General features: G+C 36.2%; 1 long non-coding RNA gene across 1 annotated transcript; it reads left to right on the top strand.

The window, feature by feature from the left end:
* Window positions 1–9,300: 9,300 nt before the first annotated feature.
* LOC139146339 (uncharacterized) lies at window positions 9,301–11,790 on the top strand. The gene is made up of 3 exons (XR_011555112.1): window positions 9,301–9,386; window positions 10,340–10,434; window positions 11,144–11,790. It is a non-coding gene; the product is annotated as an uncharacterized lncRNA (long non-coding RNA).
* Window positions 11,791–15,012: the final 3,222 nt, after the last annotated feature.

Consider the following 15,012-nt stretch of genomic DNA (forward strand, 5'->3'; position numbering starts at 1 on the left):
ATTAGATTAACTCTTAGATTAACATATTTTGTCAAGCAAAATTTTAACCAACAATGGAAAAATTCCTACAAAATACATGATGAATTTAAAGGTGGCCTAGTCATAGCTGCACTATGACATTGACATTACACTTTGATGATCAAATTATCGTAAAATACGTCTAAATAAATCACATAGCTTGTGCCTTTCAATGGACACTATACATATATATAGCTGCTTCAATTACCTACAGATTGCGGAATGTCTACAACAGACTTTGATAATGTGTTTGTAACCATGTGGCTTCTATGTTAATAAAACCTGAAGTGATCCATATATAACACACAATAGTATAACTGTTGAAAAAGAAAATTCTCTACTTCTTAAATTAATACAAAAACTCACAATTCATATATCTTAGAGGGTAAAACTGGTATACATCAGAAAGTTGTACAGTTCCCTAACTTTATATCACATACTTACCTCAATCTGTCACTTAGAGAAAGTGATGAAATCACACCGAATGGTGAGGGAGGATTCAGAGACTTTGATTCACAATCCTGTAAAGGGATATATTGAGAAATGATGCGATATGCAAGGCTGAAAAACACGGCATAGACGACTGTCACATATATTCAAAAAGTTGTTGCAGTATGGTCCAAAATTTCTCGAACAGATGCGAGGTTTGCAGAACACTGTACAACTGTCTGAAGTCAGCACGGTATAGGAGACGTATCAACTGCGAGACAGATGCATCTGGCCAACCAACAACATCCAGTGTCCGGTGGACATACATGACCAGAGAACAGTTGATGCAGGCATTGAAGGAGAAAAACCAGCTGATAGAAAATGAAAGAGGACAGACCAAATATTACGCAATGTGTGTTGACAGGATGAAAGAAAATATAAAAATCCAGAAGCTTAGATACAATGGAAACCCTAACGAATAAGGTTACCCTGCATTAAAAATAGTACTAAGCTACAATACCAAAGGGAAAATGACACATCGACACTGTACACAGCAGTCAGCAGAATGCCATGGCATGAGACTGTTCATCACCCAACAAATCGAAGTTGAAAAATGCGATAAAAAATGACTGAAAAAACCTCAAAAACCTAATCCACCGACAAGAAACTTGATAAATAACAATGGTACACTATCTAATAGACTAACAATAAATCTACTTAGCTGTATATTCCGAGTACCTGACGAAAACGGTAGACGATCCGACACCCCTGTGCTGTGTGTCATGCTGCCACCGTGCCACACACTGATGACGACGCCGTTCTTCAAGGCAAATTTGATGACGTTTTGCGGTTAATTTTGCGACAGTCCCATTTACCGTAAAACGAAGTTTGGTAACGCACGTACCGAGAAAAAGTGACACACATTATTTCACCATTCTCTCGAATGTACGCCTAACTAGTGAAAAATAAACAGCTGCATGTTAGTTTTCTTTGTGTTCTAAAACGTAAACTGTGATTGGTGTGGCGTATTTCGAGGTCTATATAGGCTATATGGGAGAAGGCTGAAAATGCGTTTCATACCCTGGTATATCTAAAACCTTCTCACTCGCTTCCGTGAGACAAGTCGAACGAACGCGCGCGCGACCATAGTTACACCTAAAGACGAAACGTACACTTCAGATCATCGTCGAACGAACGCGCGCGCGTCCATAGTTACACCTAAAGACGAAACGTACACTTCAGATGGTCGTTGAGGGCGTCGCATGTGCCATCTCTTGCTTTTCATTGTCCCAGGAAGCCCGTGCCTCGACCGGCACAGATCGTTGCCCATACACGACATTCGATCCCCTTTGCTAAAAAGCCTATCTCCACACAGTTATATTCTATGGGGATACGATATCTGTGCAGGTACAAAGAAATAGGCTTTTTCATTGTTTGATATGAGTGTCAGGTTTGTCTGTTGGACGTTTATTACATGTAAACGTGCATGAGGCCCAGTTATCTGGTTATTGTTGTTCTTTGTATTATTTTTATGGTTATATTAGTGTTGTTGTTGTTGACCAGTAAAATTCAACTAACATAACTATTGGGTTTTTTTTTGTTTTTAAACGTAATGTAGATGTCATAAGAAACATTATAAGGACGGTGTCATTATTTGACCCATTGAAATGCTCTCCAAGTGTTCATTTTCTCACTGTATTATTATGCAAGGTGAGCCGCCTTCCAGCTCACGCATTCAAGTTTCCGAGTGTTCTGAGATTGAATTTTATGCGCTATTTCTTCATATATGTCGACACTGTCGTTACTGTCTCCATAGGAAACCATTTATATAAAAATGACATGTCGTAACTTCATTAACATGCAAGCCACACAGACCAAAATCTAATCAGTTCTTGCCATTAGCGTATGGTACCACATGGATCGGTTCGGGCGTTTTTAAGTTATAGTGTAAACAGACCGTCACACACACACAATGACAGACAGACAGATAGACATCGCTAAAACATTAGCTCACGTGTGTGAACATGTGAGCTAAAACTGTGTCAGCAATGTGCAGCTCCACCTTGAGTTGAATAAAAATGCTCTTTCTGGTTGTGTTAGCCAATCAATCGAAAATATTTTGTTCCAAGTTGATGAAACTATAAACAGTCTCGATTCTCCCGTCTATGAACTGACATTTACTGTATTTTGTTCTCTTTTTATCGATCGACGAAAGTACTTTCACCTTCAATATTCCGTCCTACTTTGATTCATGTAATATCCTAACTTTGACTGTCACTGGTTCCCGACCAACATCCAAAGACTTTGCCCGTACGCCAAAGCACATCTGCGAAGTAGATATTGATATTACAGTCTTTCAGAACAAAAGCGGGATTGTCCATTCGGAAGTAAAAAAACGTTTACAGACATTCCATGGTTAATATAGTGTCGATTTGCACATTGACACTGCAAAGATTTCGAAAATGTACACATACTTTCCCAAAATTTGACTAACCATATAAAAAGCCGGAGTAGAACGAAACCAAAAGTGTTTAAATAAGTCTGCAGATTTCGCAAGTTTGCTAAGTTAGATTACACTTACAGAAAACAGTCTTCTGTTCAAAACAAGACGTTTTTCAACACCACGTTTCTTATTATCGGTGATGCCATATTTTATTATCTTGATTAACGTAGATTAATACACCAAAACCTCCAAAAATGCTTAAAAAGAATAAAATGAAAAACCTCCATATATATATATATATATATATATATATATATATATATATATATATATATATAATTATATATATATATATATATATATATATGGATGCGAAAACGAGGCTGCACTACGGAGCAGAGCTATCGTTTCGGTCTGTACTAAAGCAGTTGTTTACCTGTTATTTTGGTGCAAAATTCAGCCATTAAGTCTTTGATAAGAGGCTTGTCGTTCGAAAGAAAGAAGTTCCGAGGAAATATCTGAATACAGCGGACAGAAATTTGGTGGCACAAGTTTTGAACTTTCGGGCTTCAAGAACCGGGCCGAGAGTCGTTTTGACAATGACAAGTGGACAAAATTACGTAAGCAGGTCCTTTGCACAGGTGCTGAGCGGAGAAGCAAATACCAGTGAAGACACACACAAGGAAGACAACGTCAAACCGGTCTTCTTGAAACATCATGATGTTAGCAGTGCCGATCCCAACACCTCTTTTTTATCAGGACCTGAGCTAATTAAAGCTATGGCAGAAGTGATCGATCCGGTAGGTATCACCGGAATTCAACGAATCAGGGGGCTATGGCGACTGTATGTGCAAGACAACGCGGACAGAATTATTCTTCTGACTAATGGGCTGAATCTCCGCGGTAGGAAAGTAACACTTTACGATGAAAATCCATTCATCTCATCGAGAAGGGAGCTTTTGGACCGTATAGTAGTCAGAAATTTACCATTGTCAGCTGATGATTCGATAATAGTACAGAAACTTCATGAAGTGGACATAAATGTAAAGTCGATCACAAGAGCTAAGTGGAGGATCGACGGAAAACTAACAAATATCGATAACGGAGACCGTTTTGTCTTTGTTGAGAAGTTGAAAAAGCCAATACCATCGGACTGGCAAGTTAGCATGGGGAACTTTATTGTAAATCTTCTGTATAGAGAACGACAAGACAGGAAATCCCCCGAAGAGCAGAGTAAAGAACCGTACTGCTATAATTGCCTACAGTGTGGTCATGTAAAATCAGTATGTCAAAATCCTGTGGTATGTAGGCTTTGCAAGAGCAGCGGACACATGCGATCAACTTGCCCAATGAACCAGGTGGACTTTCAAAGTATGGCCAGGAGCCCGGAGAAGTCTGAGAGTGAAAGTCGGGCAGAAGCTGAAACAGAAGAAACTACAGTGAGCGAACAACCGAGAAAGGAGATCGCAAAAGGAATTTGCACGGTCAGAAAGGAGCAGTCGATTCAACCGAAAATTACAAGCTTTGTAGCAGATACGAGCAAAACAAGAACAATGGCGGGAACAGGTGATGCAAAGCGTAAGCATGCCAGCACATCAACAGAGTTGTCGACATCGACTCAAATGTCAGATATAGACGCTGAGTCCGAGAGATCAGCTTCTGAAGTAGCTGCTAATGATTTACGCGGTGCAGAACAAAGACGAAGAAAAGAAACGATGAAGAGAAAGAAACCTCAACGTCAACGTCAAAGAAGGCGATAAAAGCTTCAAGTAAGATTTTTATTCTAAAAACACCATGCCTATGTTGCAAAATGACTTGCATTTTCTGACGTTAAACTGCAGAGGTTTAAGGGCACGTGACAAAAGACAACAAATATTCAATGGTGCCGAGAGCAAAGAGCGGACATTGTTATATTGCAAGAAACCTATTGGGACGACGATATTTTGAGAGAAATTAAACAAGAATGGAAAGGTCTGATTTTCAATTCGTTCGGTTCACATCATAGTCGAGGGGTGGCAATCATGATAGATGAAAAGTTCGAAAGTGACGTGTTGTATTCAAAAGATAGCTATGATGGTAGAAAAGTGCTTGTCTTTCTAGAGATTAAGGGAGAAGTGTTTACTATTGTAAATGTTTATGCTCCGAATCAATTCAGAGAAAGAGAGCAGTTTTTCACTTCCTTAAAGCATTGGATTGATAAACATGCCAATAACAACGGTTATGTTCTGATAGGAGGAGATTTTAATACAGTATGGGATGCAAAGCTTGACTCAAGAGGATCAAAATGCCACACAGTGCAATCACAAAAGCTAACAAAAATAACGAAATCTTATAAGTTGTGCGATGTTTGGAGGGAATTAAACCCCAATAAATCGCAATTCACGTGGAGACAAATGACAAGAGGTCTTGCGAGTCGATTAGATTATTGGTTGATCTCGCAAGAGCTTCTGTCCTGTGTTAAATCTGCTGACATCCGCCCTGCAGTAAGGGCAGATCATAATGCCGTGTCTGTAAAGTTCGTTTTGCAGCAAAGTCACAAGGGCCCAGGGTACTGGAAATTTAACACCAGCTTGCTTCAAGAGAAGGAATATAAAAGTAAAGTGAATGGGTTATAAATAACACTATCGCTAATCATATAAAAATGAAAGATACGAGAAAATTGCTTGATTTAATAAAATTAAAATTCGTGAAGTCAGTATCAAATATGCGAAAGAAAGGGAAAGAAACGGAAAGATAGGAAAATAATTCTCCGGGATAGAATAGAAGAACTTGAAAATTTAATTTTTATGGGAAAAAACAATAAGGAAGTTCTTCTGAAAGAATATGAAGATAAAAGGAGGGATCTAGAACAAATATATATAAACAAACTACGTGGGATTCAAATTCGCTCCAGGATAAAGTGGTACGAGGAAGGTGAAAGAAATACCAAATACTTCTTGGGATTAGAAAAGAAGAGATCAAGAGAAAAACAAATTGATAAATTAGTATTTAAGGATAGAATAGTTACAAAGATAGATGAAATATTAATAGCAGAAAAAACGTTTTATGAAGAATTATATACATCAAAAAGTGCCGACGATGCAGATGTTAACACATACATAAATTCCATCTATGTCCATTCTAAACTTACGCAAAAACAAGCACTAATGTGTGAAGGGCCAATAACTGAAAGGGAATGCATGGAAGCTCTGTCTCAAATGAAAAAAAATAAAACGCCAGGTCCGGACGGGATTCCCATTGAATTTTACAAAGCGTTTTGGGAAGTTTAAGCACAATATTAGTAGATGCATTCAATGAAAGTTATAAAGAAGGAGCATTGACACTGTCACAATATAGTGGTATTATTACACTTATCCATAAAAAAGGGTCACGACTTGATTTAAAAAACTGGAGGCCAATAACCCTACTGAATCATGACTATAAAATATTATCATGTGTCTTAGCAAATAGAATGAAAAAGGTTCTACCAAAAATAATCAATACAGACCAGGTGGGTTATATCAAAGGGCGTTTCAGTGGGCAAAATGTTCGTCTAATTCAAGATATTATAGATTATTCAGAAAGAAGAAAAAAGAAGGAGCGATTTTATTCTTAGATTTCTGCAAGGCATTTGATACTGTAGAGCACAATTTTATGTTCACTGCCTTGGAGAAGTTTGGTTTGGGAAAAACTTCGTAAAATGGATTAAAATAATCTATGCAAATTGTACCAGTTCAATAATTAATAATGGCTGGATAACAACATCTTTTAAGTTACAAAGGGGAATCAGACAGGGATGTCCTCTTTCGGCCCTGCTATTTTTGATAGTTGCTGAAATTCTCGCACAAGCGATAAGAAATGAAGAAGATATTGGTTTTAAAGTTAATAAGACAAGCATTCAAATAACACAATTAGCAGACGATATGCAAGTATATGTTAGTAAAGAAAGGTCATTAACAAGATTGTTAAATATAATTGACGAATATGGAAAGTACTCGGGATTGAAATTAAATAGAGACAAGACTGAAGGATTAAAACTTGGAAAATGGAGGAAAGAAATGATTTAGGTTTGATTCCATGGCCAGAGAAACCGATTAAAGCACTTGGGGTTTACTTTGGATATAAGAAAGATGAAGTGAAAAAATTAAATTGGGATAACAAACTTGACAAAATTGAAACCTTACTAAATGGATGGAAGAAAAGATTCTTGACAATATTGGGAGGATTACAATCATAAAAAGTCTGGCATTGGCAAAAATATTATACTTGGCTTCAATGATCGACACCCCAGAAGACATAATAAAAAGGCTTAATTACATATCTACAGATTTTGTTTGGAACGGTAAAAAAGGGAAAATTAAAAAAGAAATTATTATTAATAAATATGAAAAGGGAGGTCTTAAAATGGTTGATGTCAAAACAATGATTAAAGCGCTCTTGTGTAGATGGGTTCAAAGATTAGCAAAATGTGGGAATGAATCTTGGAAAGCTGTTGCTGAGTATCACTTTAAAGACTTTGGTGGTACATCATTGGTTTTTCATTTAATCTTGATCAGAAAGTCTCTGTTTTATAAAGAAAAGATTACCAGTTTTTTATGCCAACGTTTAATGAGCTGGTATAATGTTGTCATGCAAGATGATACAGTGAGAAAAACGCCAAATGACATAGGTGAACAGGTCATTTGGGGAAATCGCTTCATTACATGTAATAAGAGAGTCATGTTTTTCGTAGAATGGATTGAGTCAGGTTTTATCTATGTGGCAGATCTATTCGAAAATGGTGTTTTTATCAAACAAAACAGTGTATTAAGTAAATTGCATAGCAAGAAACAGTGGTTAATGCAATATATTACTCTGAAAAATGCCATACCACGTGAATGGAAAAATATCATGTTGATGGCTAAGAATGCATTATTTGTTCGAAGAAAAAACAAAACAACACTGAGAAAAAATTATCAAGGAAAATATAGAGATGTATACCATTCACATGCAAAGATTTATACTGGAATCTATTGGAAAAAAGTGCTGTCACTTCATATGCACCTATGATCTGGACCAACAGATTAGGAACTACATATAACTGGAAGCTTATTTGGACAATAAAGTGAAAAACATGGTTGTAAAAAAAATATCCCAATTTAATTATTATCTGTTACATGACAAAATACCACACAAGTTAAATTTATGGAAATGGAAAAAAGTACAACACCCACAGTGTGAATTATGTCATGTCGTTGAAGACTGCCAGCACTTTCTCTTTGATTGTAAGGCTGTAAATAATTTTTGGATCAAATTGATGGTAATATTGAATAGGAGGTATAGAACACAAATAAAGCTGATGTGGAAGCATGTAATATATGGATATTTTTTAGATTGTGAACCGTTAGCAATATTCAATCTTGTTATAATGGTTTCAACCTTTTGTGTGTATAAAGAAAGAATTGTCAATCAAGGAAACATATGGAGATTTCTGAGAGAAGAGTTAACTTATATCAGTATGATAAGGCAAAATAAGGATCTTAAAGAACTTGTGAATTTTTTCTTGAGAGATAATACAAGTAGTAGATGACAACAGAATATTTAAATAAGTGATATAATGATATGTAATATGGAGAAAATTGAGTTTTTTGAAAGGTTATTTATGTTGATGATGTATTGATGATGAATAAAACTTTTATTTTAAAGAAAAAAAAAAATATATATATATATATATATATATATATATATATATATATAATATATATATATATATATATATATATGATATATATATATATATATATATATATATATATATATATATATATATATATATATATATATACACACAACTCACAACATATAGTTATGAAATTTGCCGGACTTGTCCCTGTTTGTCAACCTTGCCAGAGTTTAATGTGGATTAATGTATCAGAAATACAACCTGGCAATAGACTAATTATAACATTAGAATGAAATTCACATCAAGAATCCTTCACTTATCGCACAGTTTTCAGTTTACTTTCTCTACCCTCCCGTATTGATTTAGCAGTCAGTGCCTCATCTCGGGGCGGCAAAAAGGGCGCCCTCAATGTCAAGAATTACACCTCAAATATTTGAAAATTATCACCAATTTTCAGCATTTTCTCCTTTGGATCTTACCAGAATCCGTTCAAAAGTCACCAGTGTTGTACATTAAACAGAATAAAAGGCATCAGTAGCGTTTCTGCCTCTCTTAAGGCTTTAAATCCGGCGGAGGAAGAAGAAAAGTTGTAACTAACCCACTTTTGCTGTAACGGTCAAAATTTAGTCTGGTTCCCTGACCCATTTCCCCGGTAGAGGGCGTGGGGAAATATAGGCCGAGTTCGATTGTGACCCGAGTAGCTACCCGGGTAGCGCGAGTTGCAATCGAACGGTTCCGAGTTGCTACTCCGATGACGTAAATTACGTCATTGACCTTTCAACCTAACCGGGCTTGTCCTGCCTCCAGAGCAGGGTTACTGGGGTAGGAACTCACCAAAATGGCCGCCAAGCAGACGTAAGTATATAGACTTTTATTGTATTTTTCATTTTTTTAATAAATAAGACGTTTTATGAAGGTTTTTTCCCCAACGTAATGAAAATTTTGACCAAAGTCCAGGTTTGATATGTAGCTTTGGGCTATTTTGTCCGATAGTTGTACTGATTTCGGTAAAAATTACCAGACGACTGCAGCCTGTGTATACAAAATACATCCCCTAAAATCGTAAATTGTAGTGTTTCATCATTCATTTAGGCAGGGCGATTGGGGGGGGGGGTTACCTCTTTTAGCATGTACGCACCCCTAGCAATTTGTCAAGGGGTAACCAGCACCCTTAAATGATATCAATAACTCAATGGAGATTGTTACCAGCGTATAATCCCCCAAAATATTCCTGTATAAATGGGGCAGTCCCCTCCTTCGGCCAAAAAAAAAATGTTTCTGGTAATCGCCCGCATCACTTAAATTAGCTATGATTGTGTACAACTCACCTACTTGCATTATTTTGGTAGTTGCGTGACATTTTGGCAGTTGTGTGTCATTTGAGGCAGTTCTGTGTCATTTTGAGTGGTTTTCACTGATACAATTTTTCTGTGCAAGTAGTTGAAGCCTACTCCCCACAACAAACCATGAATACAAAAATAAGCTTGAAAAAAGACAAAAACTACGAGAAAATGCTTGTTGTAGTAGGGTGTTGACCCATAACTACACTTAAAATAAATGTGTGCGTGTCAGCGTTTTTTTCCTTTTACCGTTTGCCCTTTTTGAAAAATGAAAAATGTATCGAATTTCATTTAGACAATGCAACGCCGCATCATTTCTACCATATGTCAATGACCAGAAACATTTTTTCCTTTTTTTGGCCTTACTCATATTTTTCTTTGGTGTATTCTGGAATTTTGGACAAAGAGAAACCAACTTTCTTATCAGTATCGACATTTCATTTTTAAATAAGTTTCTTTATTTCACAGTGTTGAAATTAGGATTTTGCAACCCAATTCCAGTGAAAGTAGATCTGTGAGAGTGGAAAAAGAGATTGCAGACCTTATAACCTCACCAACACTGGGTAAGTAGATGTAATTCTTATATCCTTCCAATCTGCTGTCTTAAAAACAAAATAGCAATTGCAGATATTCAGGAGCCTCTAACTTTACCAAAAATTTACTTTCTTCCATCAAATATTCGTTGTATTTGCCAGCATGCAGCACGATATATAGCAAAGCTAACCAAAGGACTGACGAACTGACCTAACATGACCTCACTTTGTGGCGTGACTGGGCCAATCGTAGAGCGTTGTGCAGTTGCAGCATCAGTACCTCTTCACTGTGGCAAAAAATATATCTGTACGTCACTGCCGACAATTCAATTTTCATCAAATCTGAGAGGACATATGCAATAATAACAGAGTTTCATGACCTCTGCGCGTAATCTGTGACGTACAAAAGCTATTTCCACTCATTACACGGCTTATTCTGCTGTGTTTTCACTCGCTGTGCTCGTGAAAATACCGCCGCAGAACATGGCCGCTTCACTCATGGAAATAACTTTTGCACGTCACAGATTATGTGCAGAGGTCATGAAGTTCTGTTATATTATTATCAATTGTTTAAAATGAGCAATAGTTAGTGTCTTTTTCCTCTTGTCCCTTTGGCTGATCTGACCTTGTTTGCTTGGGCTAAGAGAAAAATGTGTTGCTCTACTCCCCCTCCCCCCCAAAAAATTGTGTTTCTGGTAATCAACGTATTTTTAGCTGTTAACCCTAACTTTTTTTTCAGATGCTAACACAAAACAGGCTATTATTAAACCAATTGATACGTAGTAAAGATGGTCCAAGTGAACAACTGGAACCAAGGGAAGAAAAAATGCAAAATGAAAAAAAGAAGAGTGAACATGTGACTGAAAAACAAGGTACACCAATGATGCCAGAAAATCAACTTGCTAGTCAACAGGTAGTAAAAGAAAAGGAAACAGATGTACCCCAGCCAAAACTGACTTCCCCTCCTACAAGCAGTGCCAGTGGTAATGACAAGGTCCACATATGGACGGAGAGGAAGAGACTCTTCTTGTATCACTGAGAGCAGATCTTGATGATAAGTTTAAAAGTGCTGTAAGACATGATTCTTTGTGGCAAAGCGTAGTATCTGATATGGCCAAACATGATGTCATTATCTCCAAGACCCAAGCCGAGGACAGATGGAAAAACCTGAAAAAAGCCTTCATGGAAGTTGTTGTTGGGAGAAACAAACTGGTACACAGACAAGAACATGCAGGCACTATGAAAGATTTAGTGTTTTGTATGGACACAGAGAGGGAACTAATCCAACTGTGACTATTGACTCTGATGCATTAAGCAGTGACTCCAGTGGCACTATTCCAGAAACAAGACCAAAACCAGACCAACCAAGTAAAAAACGAAAGGCTAGAATGGACAGGATGTCTGTGCAAGATAGACTGTTCACTGTGGTGTCCGACATTGAAGACAAGAATGATCAGCTGTGTAGTCTCTGATGCAACAACAACATTACCAAAAATTGCAACAAATGGACAGAATGCTTGATCTTTATGAAAAATCAATCAATAACAATAAATAGATAAGGTCTCACACACACACACACACACACACACACACACACACACACACACAAGTGCATACACATAGTGATACCTTGATGATAAGTTTAAAAGTGCTGTAAGACATGACTCTTTGTTTTGACTGTGTTAATCAAATCCAAGGCAAGTTTAAAGGGACATTACCTGGAATTTTTAGCTCACATTTGGCGTGATTGTTCACATTTTAATATTATAAAAAGAGAACTTCAACTACTTCAAATGAAGTCTACATTGCCAAAATTATGCAAATGAGCTTACAAAATGTGAAAATGGTTAAGAATTAATAACTCAAGAACTGCTGTTTTGATTGCTTTGAAAATTTGTTTGCAAGTACCTTACGTGAACCTTATAGAGTTTTACGAATATTGTGAAGATATCCTTATTTTTTTAGTTTTGCTGAATGTTTTGGTGATTTTTCTCTTTTTCAGTAAAAATTCTTCTTCTCTGAAACTGCCAATCCAGTCGCTTTCAAATTTGGGTTGGATGTTTGCGAGGGTGTTACTCTTCTAATTTTTTGAAATTATGACAAAATTGGGAAAATTACTGCTGGAGCAATTTTGTCATTTTTGGTCAAAAAATCTTAAACAGTATTTTCTTTTTAAAGCCCCTGGACAGACAGCTTTTATATTTGGTACACAGACGTACAGAGATGACAATAGTTAGATATGTGGAAATTGTCCTGAAATATACAAATTTGTATTTTTAAGACAATATTGTCATTTTGGTCAAGAAAACTTGTTCTCAAAATTACTTGCTTGATAGCTTTGTAATTTGGTATAAAGTCCCAAGGGATGTTATTAGATAAATTTTCTGCTCAAAGTGTTGGGAAAACCCCAAATTTGTATATTTTAGGTAATTTTCTCAGTTTGTGACCTTAAATGACCTACACCAACCCGGGATATGTTGTGGAGACAGTTGCAAAGGCTGTGAACATAATTTTGTCATATTTGTATCAATTTGTAGGAAAATTTGATCCAGAAAACAAAGCTGAGGTGAATTTTTTCACTGTGAACCAATTTTTGCAACTTTTCTATGTATGACACACAAGAACTGATGAGAAATTTGGATCAAGGATAATTCCAGATGTTGTAATCACCGCCGACAGTGGGTGGCATTCCACTATCTCTGTAACTAACTTAAGTGCTGTTTACATTAGAATGATAATACTCATCGTATTAATTAAAAAATTCCAAAGGTTGTAAATACATTTTCTGTCATCTGGCCCTATGTAATACCAAGGGGTGGAACGTTTGATATTCAGGAAGGGGTAGGGTCTAGAAGATTGATGAGGTAGCATTACTTTTTTACCAGATCCCTTGTACATTTTTTTGCCCACTCCCACCTTTTCTTTTTGTGAAGCCTTCTCTGTCTTTTCTTTTATTGTTGCTTATGTATTTAGGATTGCTTATCCCATTGCTATAGAAGTTGATATGCATGTTCGTAAAGATGACCTCCAGTACCTAAGTTGGAGACCTTATTTGCTTTTGTCATTCTTGTTTTTCCTGGTTTAAACATTTCTTGAATGGACCGATTCAAACCGAATATGAGCACATAGTGTCCTTGACGGTATTTTTTATGTTATACTCAGCCACTCATGCAGCTCTGGTAAAAACAAAGCAAAAATTGGGTAACATTTGTAATGATTTATTGACTTAAGAAAATTTTACAAATCTAATGAAATATGTCATTGTGAAAGTCTGTGTTTTAAAAGATTTGAAGAAAATCAAGATAAATATTTCATATGACTAGTTTACTTATTTATTTATATTTAATATATTATCTTTATAAATGCAGAATATTTCAAATGACTGATTATTTATTTATTATAAATTATTTATTATATTTATCTCTGTAAATGATTATTATTATTTATTGTATTTGAGCAACGATACTAACTATATATATATCACTGGTGGAACTATCACTTGAAAATTATATGGTGTATTTTGGTACCATTGTAATGAATTTGCAAATTCAGTATTTATGAAGTTTTGAGCTTTACATGAATTTATTTCATTTTAACACTGTCATGGAAAGAATGTGAAAAAAAATTGTTGTTATTTCACTATTGAAGTGCATCCTACCTACCATCAGTTTCATTGTAAAAAGTTAATTGATATTTCACTGAGTTGATGTTATGTTGTTTCCCAGTATTGACATCGTTTACATTAAATTGATCACTGTAAGTGAATCATGTGTTGTGGGAAAACATTTTGTTTAACACACCACCCATGTTAATATACATGTATAGTTTGTGTCCTCCTATGAAAAGGAATCCAGAAAACTTTTAAGTCAGTTTGAAAATTTGTGCATTTTTCTCGAGTGACCATATATCATTTCTTATTTAATTGAAAATTTATTGGGTCACAGAGAAAATTTCGGAGTCATGACTCGCCAAACAGGCTTAGAAGGCACACTGTGTATTGCTAAAAGTCTAAGGTATCATGTTCATTAACATTTGTCTTCTGGCGATACCACCTGCTGCATTGTGATGGATGTTTTCAAATTGATTTGGAAGTTGTATCAATTCTGGGTCCATGTCAATATATGCTTCAATATCATCTTCATGCATAATGCACAAGTTATGTTAGATACAGGCAGCAGAGATAGTACGGCGCGGCACACATCTTCTGCACTGAGTTGTGGCAATTCTCGAAGCCTGCGCATGCGACCTTTCAAATGACCAATCGCTCGTTGTACATTCTGTCTACAGGAAGATAACTGCCTGTTAAACCGCCGTTGTTGAAGGGTCAAATGGCCATTATCTCTGAATGGTGTGATGAGCCAATCTCTCAGTGGATAAGCTGAATCACCAATCATGAATCCTTCAGGCATTACAGCATTATGATGCTCAGCTCTGTCACACAATGCTGATTTCCTGAAGACACGTGCATCATGGGTGCAGCCAGGCCATCCACTATATGCACTTATGATTTGCATTTTGTCATCAATAACAATCTGGAAATAGAAAATGATTTCATTACTTACATGTGGTTTTATACCTACTGAACATAGGTTTCAGACAAACAATGGT

This window comes from Ptychodera flava, chromosome 12 (genome assembly GCF_041260155.1).
Source record: "Ptychodera flava strain L36383 chromosome 12, AS_Pfla_20210202, whole genome shotgun sequence".
NCBI classification, from domain to species: domain Eukaryota; kingdom Metazoa; phylum Hemichordata; class Enteropneusta; family Ptychoderidae; genus Ptychodera; species Ptychodera flava.